The following is a 7,270-nucleotide window of genomic DNA, read 5'->3' on the forward strand; positions in this document are numbered from 1 at the left end:
AAGACAAGCGGTTTTTAAGCCATTGCAACGGTTTTGATTGAGCTATTGCGACGGTTTTTAAGTTATTGCAGCGGTTTTGATTGAGCTATTGCGACGGTTTTCAAGCGGTTTTTAGCTATTACAACAGTTTTAAAAGACCTAACGCAACGGTTTTAGTAGGCTAAAGCTATTGTTTTAATAGAGCTACGGCGACAGTTGGAGCTATTGTAACAGTTTTAAAAGACCTAACGTAACGGTTTTAGTAGGCTATAAGTATGGTTTTGATAAAGCTACGACGACAGTTGGAGCTATGACGACAGTTGGAGCTATTGCAACAGTTTTAAAAGACCTAACGCAACAGTTTGGATTGAGCTATCGCAACAGTTTGGATCGAGCTATCGCAGCGGTTTTGATCGAGCTATCGCAACGGTTTTAATCGAGCTATTGCAACTGCTCAATCGAAGCTGTTCTTGGTTTCCTACGTCAAAATAATTATAGTATTCAATTACCTGGACAATCTTTTTAAGAACATGGCCAAGTCAAATTTTAATACACAATATAAAAGTGATTATGTTGAGCATAATCAACCATAATGATAAGTGCCAACATACATCAGTATAGTATAAAAACTACAAAGTATTAAATCCACACTACCAACATTTCAACTCAGAAAATATCGTACCGAACTAACATTCAAACAATGTACATCAACATTTGATTACAAAACATGAAACTTCTCGGTCAAAGACTATATTCTCTATTTGTTTCCAAAAACTTGTTCCTCAATGTCAAATACTCACTAGGAACCTGTCAGTATCAATCTCAATCTTGGCTTTCATCATTTCTGTACCTGTGTAAATTTCCATGAATCAGCATAATTTTTGCAATGATGATAATAAAATTGGGGAAAAAAGATGTTTGAAAAGGAAGTTAAGAGAACAATGTACATCATGCTTGTTTGTTGCCACAACCAAATCCAACCATTTTAACAAAAAAGGCTAAAGTTATCAAGAGCATCTAATCACAGCCATATTCGTCACCCTTATCCATAATCCCAACAGGGAATGAGCGAAGGGGGTCTTTTTTAAGTCACTTAAACATGATTTCGTTCCGATTGTTTCAATCGAAGAAATACTTTCCTCGTACCTGGGATAATTAGCTCAACTGAACTAACAAATTCGAGTTTCTTACTACTCCTTTGCTATTTTCTTATTTGTCATAGTATGTTCTTCAGGATCTGCCATCGCTAAATGATTACATCGGTCAAACAAATACTAATACTAGTTCTTAATCACAAAATAAACAGATAAATGAAATTTCGTTTCTATGACAATGAAGGCAAGCAAACACATCGTGGTTCATGAGTGCTAGTGTAACCATGGAGAAGCTGAATGTTATCTGCAGCTAAAAGAGAATCTAGTTCAACTTGCTAGACAATACAGGTTCCTGAAAGCGATCTACATAGCAAAGTAAGCAGGGCAAGTAGTAGCTCTCAGTCAAGACTGCTTCTATCTTATATGATATACTAGCAGGAACTCTATTCCCTGAAGTTGTTACTAATTTCCATGCAGCGCGATTACCTTTTAAGTTGCACTACTTTTTCTACGGAGGATATGCATAAACTGGAGTAATATTCAAAACTGGTCTGTTAGCCTTTTAGAAATTTAGAGGAAAAGGATCTAGCAGTTCTACTAGAGGAAGAATATTTGTTCACCTTGAGCTCAGATTTCAATAGATATTGCACTCATAAAGTTGCCTCAAGACATAAAGCATACCGATTCCTCCTGCAAGAGTACTGAAATCTGAGAAATATAATAAAGTCGCATAAGACATAAAGCATACCGATTCCTCCTGCAAGAGTACTGAAATCTGAGAAATATAATAAAGTCGCATAGATACAAAAGAAGTTATCTTAGCAGCAATTTATACTAGGAAGTTCTTAAGTTGATGAGTCTTCAGAGCGTCAGAATGTGTTGGTTCCAGAAAGGAGGCTCACCAATTGAAAATCAAAATAAAACGTCCGAGTCATGAGAAAAAGAAAGAAACAAAAGAAAAGGAAAGTACAACATCAGATGAACAGGGGAAAAAGAGTAAGCAGATAAAAAAAATATGAAACTTAGCTTCTACTAGCTAGAAGCATAAATGAGTTAAAAGGAGAAAATGAAATAGTGATTAATAGCATGGTCAATTGGTGATGGCCTGATGGCCATCTGCCATTTTTATTTGATAACATGTACAGCTTAAAATATTAAAATTGGGGAAAAAAGATATTGTAAATCATAGATAAACATCATGATTACCATATCTCTGCGAATTCTTGCGAAACTTTTTGAACCTGCTGTGTGCAAGAGCGTTTGACTGTTTCGAATTTCCCTATTCTTTTCACTTGCTTTCTACATAATCATAGAACTTCTAATAAGTAAATTCAACAAGTATTAATAACACCTCTCAAACAAAAAACTCAACAAGTATTAATAACACCCCAATATAAACGCCAGATCACTTTTATGTACATCATAACCAGTCCACCCAGTGTCTGAACTTTGGAAATATTAGCATGTAAAACAAATACACGCACGTGCAAGCTCACTAGCTTCACAATCGTCCATTAACAGTGCACATTGCAACTAACAGTATTATAGCTAGATTAGAGAATTCTTTTACTGATGCTAAACTTGTCCTAGTTAAATGCATCAGGGCAACGATGATCTGGATTAATTTCTAAATTTAGAGGCTCGAGCACATTTGCCAAACCAACAGTACTGTACTTAATTAACTTTACCAGTAAACTCATTAGTATAATTGCAATGGAATTATAATAAAGATTAGCAGCTAATAATTGAGATGCAGCATGTCATTCCCCTGTCCTTGTGTAAAAAGAAAGAAAGAATACTAAGTATTTAGCCTTATAATTTAAATATAGGTCTTGATGATGATAACTAAAATTACTAATATGAACCTACAGGGATAGTATGTTCAAAAGACAATAACGATTGTGTCACAGTATGAATACAAGGGTGCATGCACGGTAAAGGACAATAACGATTCATGTAAGATCCAAGTAAAATGCATCACAGTATGAAAAAAGTACTAGCGCACAGAGTTATTCGCAATTGTGTCACAGTGTCAATTCCTGGTTAAAATAAATAGCTGAGGAAATAGATGTCATGGATTGCATATCCATCTATGCTTCTCGCCTAAAGATATACATATGAAGATTACAATGCAACAATATATTTAATAGGAATGAAAAATTGTTTCAGCATCATTTATATAAGTTCAATTGCCAGATAGAGTGCGCCTGTGATACATAGCTGAGGGAAAACTTGGTGGACGGACATTCTTGGTGGCGAACCTTGCACCCATCGGTTGCTTCCCAGCATTTCTGACAGAACTCCCTCACGATGCATCAGACTTGGATATATACGGATGCATGATTTCATATAATGATGCAGTTGTCTACTACAACAATTTATTGAAGGGAAGACTTGGGCAGATTCGAGATCAGCTACTGGATGTCTCTGTTATATATGTGGACACTCATTCTATCAAGCTTGAGCTTTTTCAGCATCCTAAAGACCATGGTTAGGAAATTCCTTAGTTAAAGTTCTCTATTGAAATTCAATATTTATGCACCTGTCTCTTTTCGGTAGGACTATTTTTTTCAAAGAAATATTGTCTTCTTACGTTGTTATCTTCCTTCTCTTATAACACCAGCTCATACCAGCTTGTTTCCTAAATTCTTTTTCCCTATGTTCCTGCATATTTTACCCATGGTTAAGCATATTCAAAAGAAAATAATGGTTTAGATGAGCTTTCGACGCATTATGGCCGAAAAATGACATCCTGGGAGTGGATGGGCATTGATTCCTTGCATCAACACACAACACAAAGTTAAAGCTGATGATGGTGTTGATTTAAAAATAGGCATGCCCATGCTTTTATATGGTCAGGGGCTATACTTTGTGGAGATCGATGATCATGAGCTGAAAGCCCAAAGCCTTGAATATGATAAACTCAGCTAAAGGTGGATAATAGGAGACTACGTATTCAAAAAGTAAATAAAAAGTTAACTGAGAAACTCACATTTAACTTCAGAATCAGTGAGTCCACTTTTGACTCAAGCCTGAACTAGAGAAAGCAATCCAAAGGCCAGTTACCAAAAATCTCGGAAACTCAAGAGTTCAGTCACTAAGAATGCCATAATTCTTACTCTTCACAGTTGCATATATGCTTAAAACAACATATAACAGTCAAATTGGAATTTGATTTCTTTTGTAAGATTAATGTGTCTTTTACAGCAACATAGGTGCGCGCGGAACAGGAAACAGCAGTAAAAAATTGTAAGATGTAAACATATATCATGAAGCTGTATCCAATTAACTTCAGTGATTTAAAAATGAGAAGGAAGTGAGAAAAATAACCCCATTTTTGTCCCACAAGCTAAAGATAGCATCGTCAGGGGTTGCAGATGGCCTTAAAGCAGGGCAGGTTACTTAATTGACCTCAGCATCATCATAAGCCATCATGAAAAATGAGGACCTCTGTATTCATTCCTGACTGTAAAATTTGACCTAAGAAATAAAAGATGATACACGCAGTATTAGGAATTTAATCAAGTATTAGATCTGCCTAATTATACTAGATTGTTTAGGCAATGTGCCTAATTACTTAGGTATAAATTAGAATAAAAGTACTTAGGTTGCAATTTGTACCTCTGAGCTGTCAAAGTTGATACTTCATTCCCTGCTTTTGATTTAAGGACTAGTACTCCGGTACACGTGATGCGTGGATGACGCCAAACTTGGAGAATTGTTGTAGTTGAATTGTCAAGAAAATAGATGGTTTTAAAGCATTTTTGTTGAGTTCTTTATAATTGTTTAAGTCTTAGGGCATTTCTACGATTTGTTTCAAATGAGAGATCGCTACCTTTGATTTTGCAAGTTGAGGACATTTTAGCTGATTTATTCAAGTGTAAGATCATCTGCAGTTCAAATTTTCAAGTGTGAAGGCATTTATGAAATTCTAAAAATGTGGCTCACAAAGACCAAGAATGAGGCTTTCCTTAACATATAGTATAGAATGATCTGAATCTGATTTTTTTAAAACACAATACTCTTGCTGTAACCTTGCACTACATAATACACATATTGTCTCTCATTTCCATCACATATCCTATAATATGAACCACTTGAATTTGGGGAAGATCTGACATATATTGAACTAGTTCAAATTTTGGATCGAAAGGAAAAGATACTACATTTCAAGGTTGTCTCCCTAGTAAAGGTTTTTTGGGAGCACCATTCTCATGAAGAAGCGACTTGGGAACGTGAAGAGGAAATGAAAGAAAGATATCCCCATCTGTTTGAAGTGCAAGGTATGTAAATTTTGAGGTCAAAATTTATTTAAGGGGGTGAGAATGTAATACCTCTATTAAATAAACACTAATAATCTAGTATTTAGAATATAAATGAAGGATTGATTTATTCTGATAGGACCTAATAGAGAGATGCTACATTTATCGAGCTATATTTTCCTTTGGACATCCAAATAATATTAAATGCACGTAAGTATTAAATAAATAAATAAACCGCTAACCTAACAATAGATAATAGCAGTAACGAAAACCAGAGACTTGTTTGAGGCGGTGGAATACATCAAATAGGTAAGTTATGGAATGAATAGAGAGACTTATGTGTAAAGTTGAAAATATCAAACGTGAAGAAGCTATAATTGTGCTGCTGCTATGGCGTATAACATCAACATTAAATCAGTCATCAGATCGATATAAAAGCTATAACATGCCAATTAAGGTACAAAGCTAAAATTTTCATAACTAAAGCAACACCTGAATTAGACAAACACAAGCATTGTGAATATCTTGTTTAAAACATCAACTGAAAGAGCTTTGGGGCTCAAAATCACAAAATGAATATTTAGGGGCGAAGAGAGAATGGGAAATTTGCGAGGTAATTAAACTTCAGAAGAAGAGCTACAAAACCTCAGCATTGAGCCTTTAGATAATCTCTAAGCAACCAGTTGAACTGAGATAGGGTTTTGCAGACTTCTCGGCCCAAAAACAAAACGACTGCTAGGGTTTCCAGTCCCCGCATAAGACCTAAATCAAGAGAGGAATCGAACAATTCCGTGCTAAAACAACTGCAATTAGAGAAAACGAAGGCATCAAAAGAAAAAAAACCTGAAATCGAGGGGTCTTTCGATCTCCAGTACGAAAGATCGAACCAACGAGGGTAGCTCGACCTTGAAGATAATATCGGAGAGGAGATTGGAGATGAGATCCAAGATGAAACGGCGACGAGTGATTGGAGATGAGATCCAAGATGAAACGGCGACGAGTTCAGTGATGAGATCGACGACGCCACGGCGATTGTAGGGAGCGGAAATTTTTGGCTTAGGGTCGACGACGCCACGGCGATTGTAGGGAGCGGAAATTTTTGGCTTAGGGATTTCCGTGAGGATTTGAGAGGGAGAGAGAGAGATTTTGTTTAAACGGTTAGGGACATGGGCTTTAAAAACATTTATTAAGCCCAGGAACAATTATTAAGCTCAGGAATAATTATTAGACCTATGGCAACGTTTTTTTATAAATTGTTGTATTAGGCATTGCAAACTGTTACGATAGATATCTAACGCAACAGTTAAAACCGTTGCAACTTAACCGCTGCAATAGGTCAATTATGTGGTAGTGACAAAAGATCAAAATTCAATTGAAGCTGACATACTATATAATGCGTAATTAGAAGATATTGTGGAGATATTTTATAGATATAGTAAAAAAAGCCAATGTAGTTACATGTTGTTTAAGTTTTGGTGGTTTCTTGCAAAATCGCTTCTAGATCATTATAAGTTTACACTTGTCAATCTTGATAAAGAAGTTTATATATGAGAAATTCATCTTTATAGAACAGGAAGATCAGTGTTCCTCTATGAAAGATCCTAAGACCACAACTGATTGTGTTGATTTGTACAAAGGGTCAAGGTCTGATTGTTCTTCCTAATGATAAAGATGATGATGAGGCTGAAGAAGACAATAACAATGAACATATTTATTCATTTCATGATGTTTGACAAAACTACTCCTATCCACAGAATGTCATGCTGAAATGTTTGATTATGGGACTTGGACTAATGTTCCAATTTTAAGTGAAGGCAATAATTCTAGCTCAAAGTCTAGGAGCAAAAGAAAAAATAAAAACACATATCAAATTTAGCTAAACTCATATAGACATAATCTCATACAAGACATAAAGAGCAAGATGTAGAAGATATA

At 35.5% G+C, this 7,270-nt stretch overlaps 1 long non-coding RNA gene across 3 annotated transcripts; it reads right to left on the reverse strand.

The window, feature by feature from the left end:
- On the reverse strand, window positions 536–6,300 carry LOC109825538. Of its 3 annotated transcripts, XR_002243015.1 has the most exons (5): window positions 6,179–6,300; window positions 5,981–6,097; window positions 2,280–2,372; window positions 1,694–1,763; window positions 536–829 (listed from the first exon to the last, which is right to left on the reverse strand). It is a non-coding gene; the product is annotated as an uncharacterized LOC109825538 (long non-coding RNA). The 3 variants fall into 3 exon arrangements; XR_002243021.1 differs by lacking the exon at window positions 2,280–2,372; XR_002243016.1 differs by lacking the exons at window positions 536–829; window positions 1,694–1,763; window positions 2,280–2,372 and adding an exon at window positions 4,349–4,553 and having other exon boundaries at window positions 4,695–6,097.

Source organism: Asparagus officinalis, chromosome 1, assembly GCF_001876935.1.
Source record: "Asparagus officinalis chromosome 1, Aspof.V1, whole genome shotgun sequence".
Lineage (NCBI taxonomy): Eukaryota > Viridiplantae > Streptophyta > Magnoliopsida > Asparagales > Asparagaceae > Asparagus > Asparagus officinalis.